We start from the raw sequence: 19092 nt of genomic DNA, 5'->3' as shown, positions 1-19092 counted from the left end.
TTATTGTGATGACAAGGTTTAGATCCCTGGAGTGTGTGGCTCTGAGGGATTGGGATTTCTTTAAGTGTAGCATGTCCAACAGCTCTGGGTTTGACATGGCCTTGTATGTTAAGCAGAGATTGCCTCTGAGTAGACGATATATGACAGAGTATAGCTGGAGTTTTTTTAAGGCAGTCAGCATAGGGCATCTGCTTTAGGCCTGTGATTCTTTTAGTGAGGTATTTCTGCGGCCTTTCCAGTTGTTGCAGATGTCTTGAGAGGTACATACCAAATGGGGCGTTGTATTCTATAATGGGTTTAATGAGGGATGAGTACAGTGGGACAATGACCTCCTTTTTTCTGGATGAAAAGCTCTTAGTGATGAGGTGTGCCACATAGAAGGATTTCTTGACTGTTGTGGCAATGTGGTTATCGAAGGTGAGACCACTGTCCACCTGTGTCCCTAAGTCTCTTATCACACTTTCGGTGTTTAGTGTACTGCCACCTATATGGTAATTCACAGGTACATGTTTTTTCCTAAAGGGGATAACTATACATTTTTTGGCATTGAGCTTGAGCCCATGGCTCTGGCACCAAGCATCTGTTTTTGTAAGGCCCTTTTGTAGAGTATCCACATCATTTGGGGATTCAGTAATGGCTCCCAGTTTGCAGTCATCTGTGAACTTTGTTAGCCAGAGTCCCTTAGTGTTGGCCTGTACTTCAGAGAAGTAGATGCCAAACAAGAGCGGTCCCAGGACTGAACCCTGAGGTACTCCACTTGTCACTTGTCTGGAGCTGGATTTGGAGTTGGCTACTTTTACAGTGTGGGTTCTATCAGTAAGCCAGTTAGCAACCTGTTGGGTGACGTAGGGATTAATGACCAGCTTAGTAAGTTTATCTATGATTCCAGAGTGGGGGATGGTGTCAAAGGCCTTGGCAAGGTCTAGATAGGCTGCGTGAATGACCTTACCCTTTTCCATGGCTCTGGAGACTGAGTCAAAGAAATCAATCAGGTTCAGGAGACAAGATCGGTCCTTCATGAATCCAAACTGGGTGGGGTCCAGTGTTTGAAGGTTGCCAATGTCTTTGTTTATAAGTTCCATGATAATACGCTCCATGGCCTTACAGATAAGGCTTGTCAGACTGATGGGACAGTAGTTTCCAGGATCCAAGGTGGATCCCCCCTTGTGACAGAAATGACAGAAAGTATTGGCATTAACACCTTGCACACCTACCCTGTCATCCCAGGGGAATATAGTGTATTGCAGTCTGGGACTGTAGGAGTGACACAATGCAATGGCCTGCTACAGCTGGCCTGCATCACTACCAAATGGCCTACAGTCCTTTGCCAAAGGCCTGTGTCTCACCCATACTACCAATGTATGTTATGTCATGGACTCCCAGATAACAACATAACACAGTCCACAGAACCCAAATGCAAGGCCATGTGGACAAATACCAGTAACATGTCCACTATGTCCTACTGCATGAATTGTGGACCAACACTGAATTACTGTTGGGATGAGGTGATAACTATAGGGAACTTATCAGATAATGTTTGCATAATGTTTGGAAGAGGATAGAATAATGGGGGGGGGGGTAGCAGCATGGGCAGCATGAAGTGTGTGAAGTCCAAAACTCAGCCATGTGCACATACTATCCCTGCCTGCAAACACAGGAATGGGTGGCTACAAACCTGCTCATAAGCCACAGTGTGAAGGGGTAATGTTCAGAATTATGACCCCTGCCTAAGGGTAACCTGTGTGAATCTGTACAGCTGTGAGGTATGGCCACAGCAGGATATGGCCACACTGCCACATTGATGGATGTACAAGCATGGGATCCTCAGCCACCACTGTACCAAGGTGCTCAACCCTTTACACAGACCCAACAGCAAGTGTCTGCAGCTTCCCCTCCAGAATGGCATGATTGTGCAAGAATATGTAGGCTGCAGACCACAATACTGGACACAGCTGCATTCATCCTGTGTTCCCCGGGGCATCACTGCAAGCAAATATGTATACCTGACAGTACTTGATGACATAAAACATCACAATGTAAAGCAGTACATATGTCTGAATATCTCTGCTAACACCAAAACCATGTAGCAGAAGCAGCACAGACACAATTACCTACAGTAACCCACTATCCTTTGCCCATTTTGACCCCATATTGTCAACCGACCTACAGATATCCCGCAAAAGCAGGTTGCCAACTGTATGTGTAGAACACAAAAGCCTGCACTGGAGTACAACCTACCTGGAATGGATTCACACAGTCAATACAGAAGGTCATACTGGGCATGTTCCCACACTTAGAGAAACAAAGGCCATGTCTGACAACAAAATACTGAAAGGTCATACTGGGCATGCTCACACACTTACAGAACTGAAGCCCATGTCTGGCAACAACAGTGAAGTATACATATCTGATAGTCACAGATATTTTGTGCACACACTCCTCAGTACCCACCAGTCATGCTTTGCGCACACATTGGATAGGAATACACACATATATCCAAGGACAACACACTGTAATAGGCCAAAATTACACATACATGGATGTGTGGAAGAGAGTGACAGACACTGACAAAGAGCCTCCCATCATGAGGCCTGTCCCACCTAGCACACATCCAATTGGCTAAAACCACATGATGTGCAAATGTCAATCACTGTAGGCATTTGCCTCTGGTATCCCTCAGCACTATAGTGTCTGTGGTGCTTGTGCTATCTTGTGTAACATGACTGTACAAGTCAGTAGTCATCTAGCAGTTGTATACACGTACCTGTGGAATATAAACATGTGTGTGCCTGAGTGTTGTGTGTCTGCTTCTAGATTAATGGGTTATGGCCCATGCACACACACAGCACTCCCCATTACCCTACTATGGCAAGCCTACTCATGTATTCACCTTGAAATACACCTTTGGGGCAGGAGTAGCCCTATAAGCTCTGTGGCATGTGCTGTAACTGTGTAATGCTATAGTGTGATGTGCCAGTTAGGTAGGAGCTCTAATCCCAGACATGGCAACTGTGTGTGTCTGTGTAGGGATAAATGCTTTTGAGGCCATTCACACTCACTACGATTTCAAATGCCCTACTTTGACAGGGCTGTTGATGTCTTTCACTTTGAAATACACCTTTGGGGAAGGAGTAGCCCAGTAATGTCTAAAGGTGCATCCTATAACTGTGTAATGCTGTAGTGTGATGTACTAGTTAGGTAGGAGTTCTAATCCCAGACATGGCAACTGTGTGTGTGTGTGTGTGTGTGTGTGTGTGTGTGTGTGTGTGTGTGTGTGTGTGTGTGTGTGTGTGTGTGTGTGTGTGTGTGTGTGTGTGTGTGTGTGTGTGTGTGTGTGTGTGTGTGTGTGTCTGTGTAGGGATCAATGCTTTTGAGGCCATCCACACTCACTACAATTTCAAATGCCCTACTTTGGCAGGACTGTTGATGTCATTCACTTTGAAATACACCTTTGGGGAAGGAGTAGCCCAGTAATCTCTTTGGTGCATCCTATGACTGTGTAATGCTGTAGTGTGATGTACTAGTTAGGTAGGAGTTTTAATCCCAGACATGGCAACTGTGTGAGTTTGTCTGTGTAGGGATCAATGCTTTTGAGGCCATTCACACTCACAACAATTTCAAATGCCCTATTTTGGCAGGACTGCTGATGTTATTCACTTTGAAATACACCTTTGGGGAAGGAGCAACCCAGTGATCTCCATGACATGTCCTATAACTGCGTAATGCTGTAGTGTGATGTACTAGTTAGGTAGGAGTTTTAATCCCAGACATGTCAACTGTGTGTGTGTGTGTGTGTGTGTGTGTGTGTGTGTGTGTGTGTGTGTGTGTGTATGTGCGTGTGTGTGTGTGTGTGTGTGTGTGTGTGTGTGTGTGTGTGTGTGTGTGCAGGGATCAATGCTTTTGAGGCCATTCACATTCACTACAATTTCAAATGCCCTACTTTGGCAGGGCTGCTGATGTCATTCACTTTGAAATACACCTTTGGGGAAGGAGTAGCCCAGTAATCACCATGACATGTGACATTCTAAAGACATGCTTCTGGAGCATTTCTCTCCGGGCCTCCACTGGAAACAGGATCTGTGGAACCTAGTCGGACTTTCCCGGTCAACAAATGTTAAATAAATAAATAAAATAAAACATGTCCTATAACTGCGTAATACTGTAGTGTGATGTACTAGTTAGGTAGGAGTTCTATTCCCAGACATGGCAACTGTAGAGCTTTGTGTGTGTGTGTGTTTATCTGTGTAGGGATCAATGCTTTTGAGGCCATCCACAGTCACGACAACTCCCATTGCCCAACTTTGACAAGCCTGCTGTCATTCACTTTGAATTACACCTTTGGGGAAGGAGTAGCCCACTAAGCTCCATGTTGCGTCCTGTGACTGTGTAATGCTGTAGTGTGATGTACTAGTTAGGTAGGAGATTTAATCCCAGACATGGCAACTGTGTGTTTGTCTCTGTAGGGATCAATCCTTTTGAGGCCATTCACACTCACTACAATTTCAAATGTCCTACTTTGGCAGGGCTGCTGATATAATTCCCTTTAAAATACATCTTTGGGGAAAAAGCAGCCCAATAATCTCTGTGGCATGACCTATAACTGCATAATGCTGTACTGTGATGTACCTAGTTAGGTAGGAGTTCAAATCCCAGACATGACAACTGTCTATGTGTGTGTGTGTGTGTGTGTGTGTGTGTGTGTGTGTGTGTGTGTGTGTGTGTGTGTGTGTGTGTGTGTGTGTCTTTGTAGGGATAAATGCTTTTGAGGCCATTCACACTCACTACAATTTCAAATGTCCTTCTTTGGCAGAGCTGCTGATGTCATTCACTTTGAAATACACTTTTGGGGAAGGAGTAATCCAGTTACCTCTGTGACACGTGCTATAACTGTGTGCTGCTATAGTGTAATATACTAGTTAGGTAGTAGTTCTATTCCCAGACATGGCAAATGTAAAACTCTGTATGTGTGTGTAGGAATCAATTTTTTGTGTCCATTCACAGTCACTAGACACATCTAAAAATGGAGAATGATATCTGTGCACTAACAAAGACCTGACCCAAGGCTCCAGAGATCACCCCTGCAATACCAGGTACAGCTCTCTCCACACCTGTTGGCCACCAAGCCAGGACCAAAGCAATAAAGGTGGAGGAGTGTCCATATTCATCAAGGATATTTACTCCACCAGGCTACTTGTCCAACAGAATGTGTCTGAAATATCCCTGGTCCAACTAACACTAGATCATAGTGCAATCCAAATTGTATAGCTTGCTGCAGATCCCCCACCATGCCCCATGATTCCCACTACAGCTTTTGAAACATACTGGGAAACATTATGATACAACCAAACACCCTAATACTGGATGACTTATGCTACCTTGCCACTAACTGGGAAAATACTTGTGTACCAACACGTGTGCCCAACGGTTCTTGGAAGTCATAATTCCCAATGCCCTGTATCAAGTAATCCATAGTCCCACCAGGGGCTCAAATATTCTAGAACAGGTCATTACCAACATGGCAAATCAATGCTCCACACCTATGGTCACCCCATTGGTGGTCAGGTCTGCCCATGTGCTAATCACCCTTAACAGCAACATCCCTCCCCCACACCCCATTAAGGAAACCTCCATAACACACATCTACAATGCCAATGTCATGCTGCACATGTCAGACGTGACTAACGTCATGACACCCATGCAGATGGGAATTGAAAGGATGACTGCTGAATCCTACATGAAGGCACTGTATGAGCACATCCACTCGTGCATGAATCATGCCATCCAATATAGAGCCAAGGCACTCCCCACCAAGAAAAGGAAGCCAATGTGGTGGCCCCTGCCATTAACATACTGTACAACAAAAGGAGGAAAGTGTTGCAGAAATGAGGGAATTTCCAGGATGGAAAATACTCCCTTACCAGCCACAGTAAGAAGCTCAGATCCCTCATAACATCCACCAAAGCTAGTTACGAACATAATATAGCCAACATGCCAAAAACAACTGCAAGCCATTCCATAGCAATGTCAAGATTCTAAATGGCAATGCTCAGATTTATCTGAGCTACAACAGAATTGTATTAAATATACTACTCCCAAGGATATTGCCGATATCCTGGCAGATCAATTCAGTGCCAACTGCACCCCCCTCTCACCCCCGAAAGGGCCCATCTCAACATGGACAGATTGCCAGATTCTGGTAATAATGGCCACACAGGTAAAAAACACACTCTCCAGAGCTAAGACAATAGCAGCCATGGGACCAGTCAACATCTCGGCTGTGTACTACATGAGCTACAAAATGAACTGGCACCTCACTTACGTGCCATGTCTAATCATAGCCACACCTCAGGCTTTGTGCCCACTGTGTGGTGCACAGCTACAGTTATCCCAGTCCACAAGGGGGGATCCACCTTGGATACTGGGAACTACAGCCCCAGCAGTCTGACATGCCTGATCTGCAAGGTCATGGAATTTATTATCATGGAAATGAAAACAAAGACACTGGCAACCTGCAAACACTGGACCCCAACCAGGTTGGGTTTGTGAAGGGCTGATCATGCCACCTCAACCTGATTGACAACTGTGAATCCATCTCCAGAGCTGAGGACGAGGGTAAGGTGGTTCACACAGCCTATCTAGACCTCAGCAAGGCCTTCAACACCATTCCCCAGTCTGGAATCATAGATAAATGTATCAAGTTGACCATTAATCCTTATGTCACTCGATGGGCTCCCAACTGCTGTACTGACAGAACCCACACTGTAAATGTTGGTGATACCAACCCCAGCCCCAGACAAGTGACAGATGGATTACCTTAGGGTTCAGTCCTAGCACTGCCCTTGTTTGGCATCAACTGCTCTGAAGTATAGTCCAACTGTAAGGGACTCTGGCAAACAAAGGTTGCAGATGACTGGACACTGGGAGCCAATATTGAATCCACAGATTATGTGGATATTCTACAAAAGGGCCTTACAGAAAGACATGCTTGGTGCCTGAGCCATGGGCTCAAGATCAATGCCAAGAAATGTATAGTTATCCCCTTTGGGAAGGGACATGTAGCTGTGAAGTACTACATAGATGGCAGTACACTAAACACCTAAAGTGTGATAAGAAACTTAGGGAACCAGGTGGACAGTGGTCTCACCTTTGATAACCACATTGCTACAACAGTCAAGAAATCCACCTATGTGGCACACCTCACCACTAAGGCTTTACATCCAGGAAAAAGGTGGCCATTCTCCCACTGTAGTCATCTCTCAGTAGACCCAGTACAGACTACAATGACCCATTATGTATGTACCTCACAAGACATCTGAAACAACTAGAAAGACTGCAGACATATCTCACTAAAAGAATCACAGGCCTAAACCAGATGCCCTTTGCTGACTGTCTGAAAATCATTCTGCTATACTCTGTCACATATTGTGTTCTCAAAGCCGATCTCTGCTTAACATACCATTCCATGTCAAACCCACAGCTGTTGGGCATGCTACACTTAAAGAATTCCAAGCCCTCACAGCCACATGCTCCAGGGATCCAAATCATGTAATCACAATAAACAATACATGCTGGAGGGATGTTTTTCTGACCCAGAGACTCCCCAGACTCTGGAATAGACTTCCCATACATGTCAAGCAGAGTGCCTCTTTGGCCCTCTTCAAAAAGAACCTGGGCGATTGGATGGGAGATAGGAAATTGAGGTCTTGTCTAGGCATGTATAGGCCCTAGGACCAATAGCCTAGTACCAACCTATGAACCTATGACCTACACTTTCCATTGCCCAACCTTGGCAAGTTTGCTGATGTCATTCACTTTGAAATACACCTTTGGGGAAAGACTAGCCCAGTAAGCTTCATGGTGTGTAACTGCATAATGCTGTAGTGTGATGTACTAGTTAGGTAGGAGTTCTAATCCCAAACATGGCAAGTGTAAAGATTTGTGTGTTTGTGTGTGTGTTTGTTTGCCTGTGTAGCGATCAATGGTTTTGAGGCCATTCACAGTCACTACAACTTCCATTGCCCAACTTTGGCAAGCCTGCTGATGTAATTCCCTTTGAAATACACCTTTGGGGAAGGCGTAGCCCAGTAATCTCTGTGGCGCATGCTATAACTGTGTAATGCTGTAGTGTGATGTACTAGTTAGGTAGGAGTTTTAATCCCAGACATGGCAACTGTGAGACTTGGTGTGTGCATGTGTGTGTTTGTCATACGTATCCTGTGTTGGAGGTAGCTGTAAGTGTGTAACAACAGGGCCCATTGTGGAGTAGGTTTTGCAAATTTCTTATATGGTGGGCCTATTATATGTCACAATGTCCACCTTACAAGGATAAAAGATGTCAAACAGCAGAGAGGCTGGGGTAGACAATCCATACCCCTACATGTGACATCATGGCTTGTCGAACAATATAGGCAACCCTTGTTTTACCCAGAGAACACTCTCCACCCATGTCTCATACACAAACACACTTGGCTAAGCAACAACCACTATGTTGGTAGTTCCCTGCATATTGCCCACAGATAGTAACCGTGGTGTGATTGCAGTGGACTACAGAGGACATGGCACCCTGTCCCATCTCTACAATAGGCAACTCATTGCATACAGTGCTCCTTCACTGTGTTCCCCACTGGATGCATGCAACAACTGTAGAGCCAGCAAATATAACCCACAAAGGACATACCATGCCTTATACACATGCCCTGTATGGAGAGATGCCACTGACACCAGGGAATACCTGTATCATGCTGTCAGTGTAGGTGTAGGGTTAACCTGGGGTCCATTGCCAGTTCTCACCACATGAGGTCAGGAATGGCACATCTGATGATAACAATCTGACTATACAACATGCCCCGGACACCGCAGGTACACTTCCACATATCACAGAACATGCATATGGGATGTGTGCACATCCCAGACACCGTCCATGTCATGGAATATAGAACACATACATGGCAAGCATTGCAGAGCACTGGCCACCCAAAATAGTAACCCAGATGACTGGATGGTGAATACAATAACCACCTGTGTGGGCCAATCCAGACACTACACCCCTGAGCCACACTGCAGACCATTGTCATTGGGCCTGATGCCAAGGTATACCCTTTACCCAGCCTTGTACAGCCTTCTGGCAAGTAAACCACTACACACCTGTGAAGCAATGCACCCACGCATGTCAGTACTGGCAAACCTGTGTGTGTGTGTGTGTGTGTGTGTGTGTGTGTGTGTGTGTGTGTGTGTGTGTGTGTGTGTGTGTGTGGAGTATAATGATCTGGACGCCATTCACACTCACTACACCTCCCATTGGCCTACGGAAGCATGCCTTCTGATGTCAGATATCTTGACATACCCTTTGCCCATATATCATCCTGATAACCCCTGTGGTGCATGTGATACCTGCATATTACTGTATTGTGGAAAACTAGCTAGTTAGGAAGTCTAATCCTGACCCTGCCAACTGTGATAATGTGTGTGAGTCCCTGAGAGAGTGTGGCTGTGTCGACCTTGACACCTGTTCATGTGGACAGGCATGTGTACTACACCTACCTTATCCCTCCTTTATCACTGTTGTTGATGTCACTCACCATCAAATATGCCTTTGAACAACTCCCCAACATGTAAGCTCTGTGGCGCATGTAATAACTGCATAGACATGTGATAGGAATACATAGGCAGGGGTTTGAAACCCTGTACTGGTAAGTGTGTGACACAAACATGCTTAGGTTTTACTCTCCCACCCCCTCCCTCTTTTACTTTCTCTCTGCCTGTCTCTCTCACTTCCTTTCTGGTGGATGTGGAGAAGTGCACCTACTTTGCTTAAGCAGCAGCTTGTGTTTTGTAAGTGATGCTCATGATCAGCTGATGGTCTCTGCATGAATTGCAGTCCCCCACTAGCTGATTGCATGTGGAACAGCTGTGGTAACATTCCCATAGCCAATTGCATGGAAACACACTCCTATAAGTATGAACATCATGTGGGTGTTGGTCCTTTTCATTCACTGTGAGCAGGACTTTGTGTCTGTATTTGGCAAACAGCATCACAGATGGTAGTGGGATATACCTCTAACAACATACACTGTGGAGACAGGCCAGCAAACAGGATGTGGATGTTCCAAACATGACTACAGAATGTAAGTGTTGCTCTTCTGCATTTGGAGTAAGGTTGGTTTATCAGGATTTGTGTGGACATGGCTGGTCTACATGATTTAATACATGTCATGACAGTGTTATGTGTATAAGGAAACTCCTATCTGCAGGGTTATCTACAGACTGGCCATTGTTTGGATTCTTATGTTTCTTGTGTTACTCACAGATCATCTATCTTAGAACTGCAGAAGCATAGTCTGAGGACTGCAGTCAGTACATGGTGACAGCCATGAGAGTTACTGACTTCATATCCCTCATAGGACATATGTCACAGCATACCCTGTTACAACAGTAAATGTATGGGGTTATCACAGCAACATGCCAATATTGGCCCAGTGTTTGTGCCTCCAGCCACAAGTCTGTCAACCTTTGTACATATGTCATGCAGTAAGAGGTGCATATGTTCTGTACACCATTATTTATTGACATCATACCTGATAACAAGCCAGTCAGATATCAGACAGCTAGACATGTTATGTATGGTAGGGGTTATATTTAAGGGCATAACCTGTGCATTCTGTGGTTGTGTGTACAGTAGTGAGGTCTGTGTACTTATGGTGATTGTCAACAGTATGTGTATTGTGAATATGTACCTTGGCCTGTGTACAGACTGTGGTAGATGTCATTGTTCTTGGTCCTGTTCTTTCTGATGTTACATGCTGCTCCAGTGTATGGTACCCTATTGGCTCACATGTTTGTAGGGCCAAACACACACATGTCCCATACCAGAGACAGGCATTGGACCACACTGTGTCATGGCCCATTATATGTAGGGTTAGTGTGTGAGTGACACATATAAGGATGGTGTTGATCAGACAGTCCATATAGTATAATATTAAGCTTGCTTACCATATGTGGCTGTGGCTGTGTTCACATTGGTTGTGGGTATGCACTTTCACACAGGTGTCTGTTACTCTGTTTTGTGACATGCCTGTAGAGCCTGCTATATTTGCAGGTACATATGTATTCCCCCATAAGAAATGTAGGCCAGTGTTGTGGCAGTCTGCCTGTAGTATGCACAGTGCTTTGTTGCATGCCTAGCGGCTTAGTGTGATTACCCAGTATGATGTTATGTCCAGATATTTGCCAGATGTACTGCTGCCGGGCCACCATAACTGTTGTATATTTCTGACAAAACAGTGGGATGCTGTATAGATGTATATCACTAACTAGTGGGTAGTATGTGACCATGTGACCTCTGCACCACCAGTTATTATGTGTCAGGACAGGCAGGAGTGTGTGAATGCATAAACCGTGTGGGCATATGTAGTCCAGTATTTACGTGATATACCCATGTTCATGGCTGTTAACATCCACATTGTCAGACATGGTCCACATGACTCGCACTAAGGGGATCTCTGTATACCTCTGGACTGACCAGAGTGTGCCAGACTGTCCACATATATTGGTCATATCTCTGCTGTAGTCCACAGGAGCATTACTGTGATATCAGTGGTACTGTACTATGATGACCTTAGGATGTCTGTCAGTAACTGATGGCATACATGTCAATAGCTGATGTGACCTCCCACACACACACAACATGTCTGTTAAGACAACCCCTGTTACAGTAGTAACAGTCTGCATATATACCTACAATACATACATGACATCCCCTTGCACTAAGAGGTTGAGACTATTGATGCTGAGGTATGACTCCACTCCTTGTTCTGGACATATGGTAAACATATATGTGTGTATGTGTGTGTGTGTGTGTGTGTGTGTGTGTGTGTGTGTGTGTGTGTGTGTGTGTGTATATATATATATATATATATATATATGTGTGTGTGTGTGTGTGTGTGTGTGTGTGTGTGTGTGTGTGTGTATATATATATATATATATCTCCATATAGCTATATATCTATATATCTATATATATATATATATATATATATATATATATATATATATATATATATATATATATATATATATATATATACATATCTACATATACATATATATATATATATATATATATATATATGTACACACACACACATATATATATATATATATATATATATATATATATACATACATACACACACACACACACACATATATATATATATATATATATATATATATATATATATATATATATATATATATATATAGATATATATATACATATACACATCTGTATATGTCTAGACATATACAGATATATATGCACATATAGTTAAAGATATCTACATATATATACATAAATATTTATATATACAAATATGATGTACATACATATATATATATATATATATATATATATATATATATATATATACATATATATATATATATATATATATATATATATATATATATATATATATAGATATGTACATATATATATATATATATATATATACATATATATATATATATATATATATATATATATACACACACACACACACACACACACACACACACACACACACACACACACATATATACAGAGAGATCTATATATGGCCATATATATGATGCTCTATACAGATGTGTATAAATACATATATATGAATATATATGTGTATGTACATGTAGACATATATCTACATATGTATATGTTTATATCAATATCCTTGTTATGTGTAAACATTAATGTGGTGTATACCTTCCCAGATGTATCACACTGTATGTATCTGATATGTGTATATTTAGATATAACAACATATGTGTTGCAACAGTAATATCACTAACAAGTACTGCACAATTGTAGAAGTCACAGCAATTGTTCAATACTATTCAATATGTGTACTGACAGATATATTGGAAAAACAACAACTGTCTTCACAGCTGTCATGGTGTAGTGGTTAACTGTTGTGACTATCATGTACAGAGTCCTGGGTTCAAGACCTGCAAGGGCTTTTTGTTTTGCTGCTGGGCAGAACAAGGGCTGTTGGATACAAAGTGGTTAAGACATTTTTAAGTAGCTTTAAGTGCATTTGCACAGGTTTGTGCAAAGCTAAGTGGTGCTAATGTATGGTTAAACGTATGGGCGCTTACACTGTGTAGGCGTCAGTTACTAGTGCACAAATGTGTGTAGCTGTTATAGTGCAGCAATGCTGACACCTGCTAAGCATGGCTCAGCCCTGGTAACCAGTGCTCACATCCCAGTCTGATAACATAGGAGGGTAATGACATCTGTAATAAGTGTATGCCATATACATAACATGTATATGTGCTGTCATTTCAGTAGCAAGGGGTGTGATTCTCCTGTCTGGGACACTTGAGTATATATGGCTTGTACAACACTCCTATCCATGTGAATGTGTTACATACAAGGGTAGTATCCCAGGTTATATGCAGTCACACTGGCATGTAGTGTATCATTATGTTACTACTGTTGACAGTGCTTTCCCAAGCAAGAGTAGATTGCTAATTGTAGTACTGGAAACGAACACCCCTGCATGCATAGATAGACTCTGAGTCCTCACTGTCATGTTCCTAGTGTGTGAGCTGTGTCACATTATATATTTTCTTCTGGATAATGATCTGACATGTGGAAAAAAAACTGTAGACTACTGTCTGTATAGCACATGTCAGTGAGGGCTGCCATCGTGTAGTAATGGCATACCTATCAGTGCCAGACATCTTTCAACACATTCATCCTACTGCATAGCTAATTGGCAAGCTGATGTCTGTTAGTCCCTGTACAGATGTGCAGATGTCAAGTATCCATCTTGGTTACATACAGGCAATCTATGCTTGACTGACACTGACATGTCTGCCCAGCTGTGTTATAAATGGCACAGATAGTACTCAACACCCTGTATGCACTACATGCCATGGATACCTCAACTACACTACCACAGTCAACCGAACATGCTTTGGTACAGGTCTCCAAGACAGACACTAACCATGTTATGTAATACATATTGCATACATGTCAACTGGAGCACCTCACCCACCCTCTGCAGGAGGCACCCAGAGGATTGGCTGATGCATGTCACTCTCACCCTGAGGGTCACCATAGTGGTGTCTGTAGATAGATGACCTGCTGGCACATGGCAGGTGGCATGATACCACTGTACACACATCCCCTACACCTGCACCGATGAACCCCAGTACTGGCAAGTGTGCATGTGTGCATTACTGAGAATATCAATGTCTGTGTGTTAGTAGATCTGTAGTTGGGTTTTTGTATGCAGTTGGGAATACCCTGTGGCCCTTCACACCCACCGCACCACCCATTGCCATAGTTAGGTGTGGCTGCTGCTGTACCAGACATTACATGTACCTTGTTACACTCCTCTCATAAGGGCTACCTGGACCTTGCAGTACCAGCACAACACTGTTGTACAAATGGGTTGATAGGCATGGGATACCTACTGAGTTCTGGCAAGTGTGTGTATGTGTGCATGTGTGTATATATGTAGGGTACAGCATTCTGAGGCCATATACTCCTATTACAATACACATTGCCACACAGTATTAGGGACAATGATGTTGCTGCCCATAGAAGAGGCATGACAATGCATCACCCTACTATGCTTGTGGCATGTGCATTAGATGCATATCCCTGTAGTAGCACTCTTGGGGATAGAGAAGGGGTTGTATTGCAATCTTGGTCAATGTGTGATGGTGAGTATGTCAGGGTGTCATCATGGGTTCCAGTGCATATAATATCCACAGTGGGGTGTGGGTGCTGGGTATACTGTCATTACACCAATGTACCGCCGGTACATGTCCCATGTATCACTGTATGGTGACTACTGTCACCGTCAACCATACAGGTAACTGATAACACTAGCCAGCCCAATTGTGCATGTTCCATGTGCAACCTACCTGTAACACACTGGACACACTGACAAGGTACTTAGCACTGATAGGCCCAGGTCTCACAGATGTGTGTCTGAATGTTATGTGTTTGTCGATGAATATATGATGGTATGTCACACTATGTATTGTCCATATACAACTATTACATCCCCCATTACCATACTGTACATGCCTGGGGATGTTCTGCATGTAACATGTAACCTGGAACACACCTCATCCTAAAAGCTGTGTGGTGTGTGCAATTAAAGCCACACACATCAGTAGTACTACATATCTAGGGTCTACTTCACAGTGTTGAAAGCCGACAATATCAAAGCTGATATTGTCGGCAGCACAACATCGAAAGTGCAGAACATTGTGCAGGTAAACGGAAATCTCTGTAGGGGGAGATTTCCATTTACCTCAATGTAGTGCGGTCTCGGAGTTGAAATATTTAAGTGGGGGGGTGGCGGGTGCAGCCCCCCACGTGGGGGAGTGCAGGGGGGCTTGCCCTCCCCACCTACACTAGTTAGTTTTTATTTTTGTTTGTTTGGTTTTTTTAACGTTATTCGATGTTTTACTTCATCGATCACTAGAGGCCAACCTTTGGTGATTCGATGTGGTAAAATTTCGATAACGTGATATAGATGCTTTATCTAGGTAGGGGTCTAGTCCCAGTGTTGCCAAGTAAGAGTGTGCGTGTATGTAGAGGGATCTACTTCAGGTTGCAGAATATACATGTCCCAGTGGATCATCTGTCCAAGAACTGTATGGCATATGCTAAGATGTCACAGGTATTATCCTGTGGACATGCATTCCATCACAACTATTGTTAGCTGTGTAAATGGCCTCTTCACCACTGTATAGGTGTGCAGCGATACTGGGGTTGGTATATATAGCTGGGTGTAGCTGTTGTGGACACAGCCAACATCATTGTGGTTACTGTTGAGTGTATCCCCCCCGTGTAGCTGGCCGTAATACTGTACAGTTCATGTTAACAGGTTATGTATTTGTCGATCACACTATCTGTGGTTCTACAGCACCTCTCACCTTCCAAAGGGTAGGGGTGTGCCACCCACAGCAGCACACATATGTTTACCGTGTTAAGGATTGCACTACATTGGGGAAGGGGATATATACCCTGCTGCTACCATCGTCAATGACATTAAACTAGCGGACTGCTTATTCCACAATGTGTTGTTCTGCATAGTCTGGCTTGGTGGAATTACATAGGCTACAGTGGGTTCGTTGCACAGGTACATACATCCATGTGTACAGTATTCTCTGTGTAGTACATCAACACCTAAGCCTCTGTGTGTGTTATATGCAAACATGTGGTGTGTACCATCCAGTACAACTGCCATTGTCCACTGTAGAAGGGATGCTAACAGTAGCCACCATGCATTCATCCGTATACACCTTCCCCAGACCTATCGGCTATGTGGCACAGGCAGTAACTGTTATACAGACCTGTGACATGTATTCACCTGTACTCAGGATATGGCACAGTCAAGGTGTCACCACAGTGCCATACCCCTTGTGACATATGAACAGCAGACCATCCTCCTGCTGACACATGGACACCTAAACACAAATGGATAACATTATGGAGACCACAATCACTCAGTGTTACTATCAACTATACTGCATCATGGCTGGACAGCTACACTACCTGACATGTAAGCATTAAACATTACTGCTGACAACATGCTACACAGCAGTACATTGGTACACTGTAGTATAGTCACCATGTGCATCAGAACCATATTAGCCTGTCCCTGCATTGATGTTATGGATGACAGGGATGTGGCACAGGTATCATCATATGCACAGGGTCTGTTGTTGGTTTGCCAGAGACTTAGGCTGGGTCATACGTTTGACACCATGTGTTTGAGTGAGGGGTTTTAATTACTGATTTGGCCATGTGATATGGTGGGTGTAAATATGGGGTTGCCCTAGGTGTGTTTGTATTGTGTGTGAGTATGCATGCACACAGTTCTGCCATGTGGCTGCCCTATACAGGTGTTTGTTGGACAGCTGCAGACCATACCTGGCAGGGTGTGCAGTTCACCGCCTCCAGCCATGGACACGAAAACTGTGCCTGCCAGGGGTTCCATGGGCACATCCAGGTACAAACCTTGATATGCTACTGTCCCCTGATGATGACATATGTCTGCTGGAACCAGGTCCCTCCTGGGACTGGCCAGGGCCACATGCATGTGGCCTGCTGTGGTGTGGACAGCACCCCCCCTGCAGTGCTGGGGCTGGTACTGCCACTATGGAAGCTGATTGGTGTCCTTGCATGTCCATGTCGCCCTCCAGATGTTGGTGTTGCTGGCCTACATCCATGTGGCCATCACACCACTCCCACCACATGCTCTAGCATGGACAATCCACGGTTGTGGAGGCCCACCATCTCACCCCATCCTCTATCCATGACATCTGTATAATAATGGAGGGCACCTGCAAGATCACGGATGTTTTCACTTACAGCTAAAAAAGCAGCCTTCTGCAGCCTCAGACCTTGTCTGGTGAACTGTTCCATATGTGCCTGCACCTCCATGACAGCCTGAAACATGCGCCCTTTGGTACCAGCTGTGGCATCCCATGAGCACCCCTGTACATCTGCCTATGTCGTACCCTGCCAGACATCTGGCTATGGCTGCTGTGTCCAGACACTGCAGCGATAGATACCACACTGTCCTGTGCACTGCCACCAACCACCAACTGTCCCTCTGCTATGGCCACTGGTGATGGGGTATCTATAGGCACTGTGACTGTGTGCGGGGATGGGGTGGATAACAGGGGGATGTCAAACAATGGTGCAGTTTCAGCCTCTGACAACCCCGTCTGTGCCACAACACACCTATCATCATTTTCAGTGTCTGTATGGACACCAACAACAGATTGCATGCGGGAAGGACCCTGACCCACCTCGCCACCTGTGAGGGAAAAACAAGAAATGCACTTTAAGACCTATACATAATTGCTGAACAGTACACACACACACACACACACACACACACACACACACACACACACACACGCACACACGCACACACGCACACACACACACACACACACCCTGACGTTCCGCCATAATACCTACCTGTTTCTGAGTTTACAGACTGTCCCAGGTTTATTCACTTAAGTTCCCCATCCTGCATCACACTTGAAAACTTACACTTATTAATACCAATCATTAACGTATCATTCTTCTAATTGCCTAGACAAGTGATCACAAAACATGACCTGTTACTCCATTACCTCTTTAACTTGATTGGAGTCGGTTTTACAAGGGCTCACTGCTGTCATCCAGTGTTCACTCTGGGTATGTCCAGACTTCGTGAGCATGGCTCCCATATGTTAAGGGCTACTACAGTCACTCAATACTGTCACGCACTGGAGTGTCATATGTAACTATTGCTCAGTAGATGCAACCTCTGTTGCTCAATTAACTTATTATGTGGACAACAGCAATATTTGGATACACTCACTGGTGTTGTCTAGTAATTCCCCATTGCATCTGTAGTGCTGCATGCGTGGGTATTCTTTCACCTTTCTGCTGATTGCAATTTTAACAGTATACTGGGTGTCTAGTTTCCCTCCCAATGCATGTTCTATGCTACAGACCTTATTATGCTATCAGCTGTAGTGAGATTACATATCAGACAAGTATTCCTGGTGTCTCATGTGTCAGTCCATGTCCATGTACTTCACGATTCCAAAGGGAAGTCGAGATGTATGAACAATCCCACAATCACACATGTGCATACATGGACACACACACACACACACACACACACACACACACACACACACACACACACACACACACACACACACACACACACACACACACACACACACATCTTACATGTATCAACCCCGCTCCTCTCCACCAGATTGCACTTACAGACAAAATAACCCCCCACACACACTTACAGGTGAGGTTGCACAATGATATTACACTTACAACTCCCATTACTCATCTGTCAACATGCATAACATATGGTACTCAACAGCATGCAGTGCAGCTATAGTCAATCCATGCTAGCAACAGTATACATGTGTGTGATGCATGGGCTGTGTTAGTAGGTGATGCCCCTTCCCTGGAAAACACTGCACCCATATACAGAGTATTGCTGTGCACCTGTTCAGCACCCTCCCATATACTGTGCACCA

The sequence above is a fragment of the Protopterus annectens genome, chromosome 6.part0, assembly GCF_019279795.1.
Source record: "Protopterus annectens isolate FY-2018-M chromosome 6.part0, PAN1.0, whole genome shotgun sequence".
Lineage (NCBI taxonomy): Eukaryota > Metazoa > Chordata > Ceratodontiformes > Protopteridae > Protopterus > Protopterus annectens.
This window is presented reverse-complemented; position numbering follows the sequence as displayed.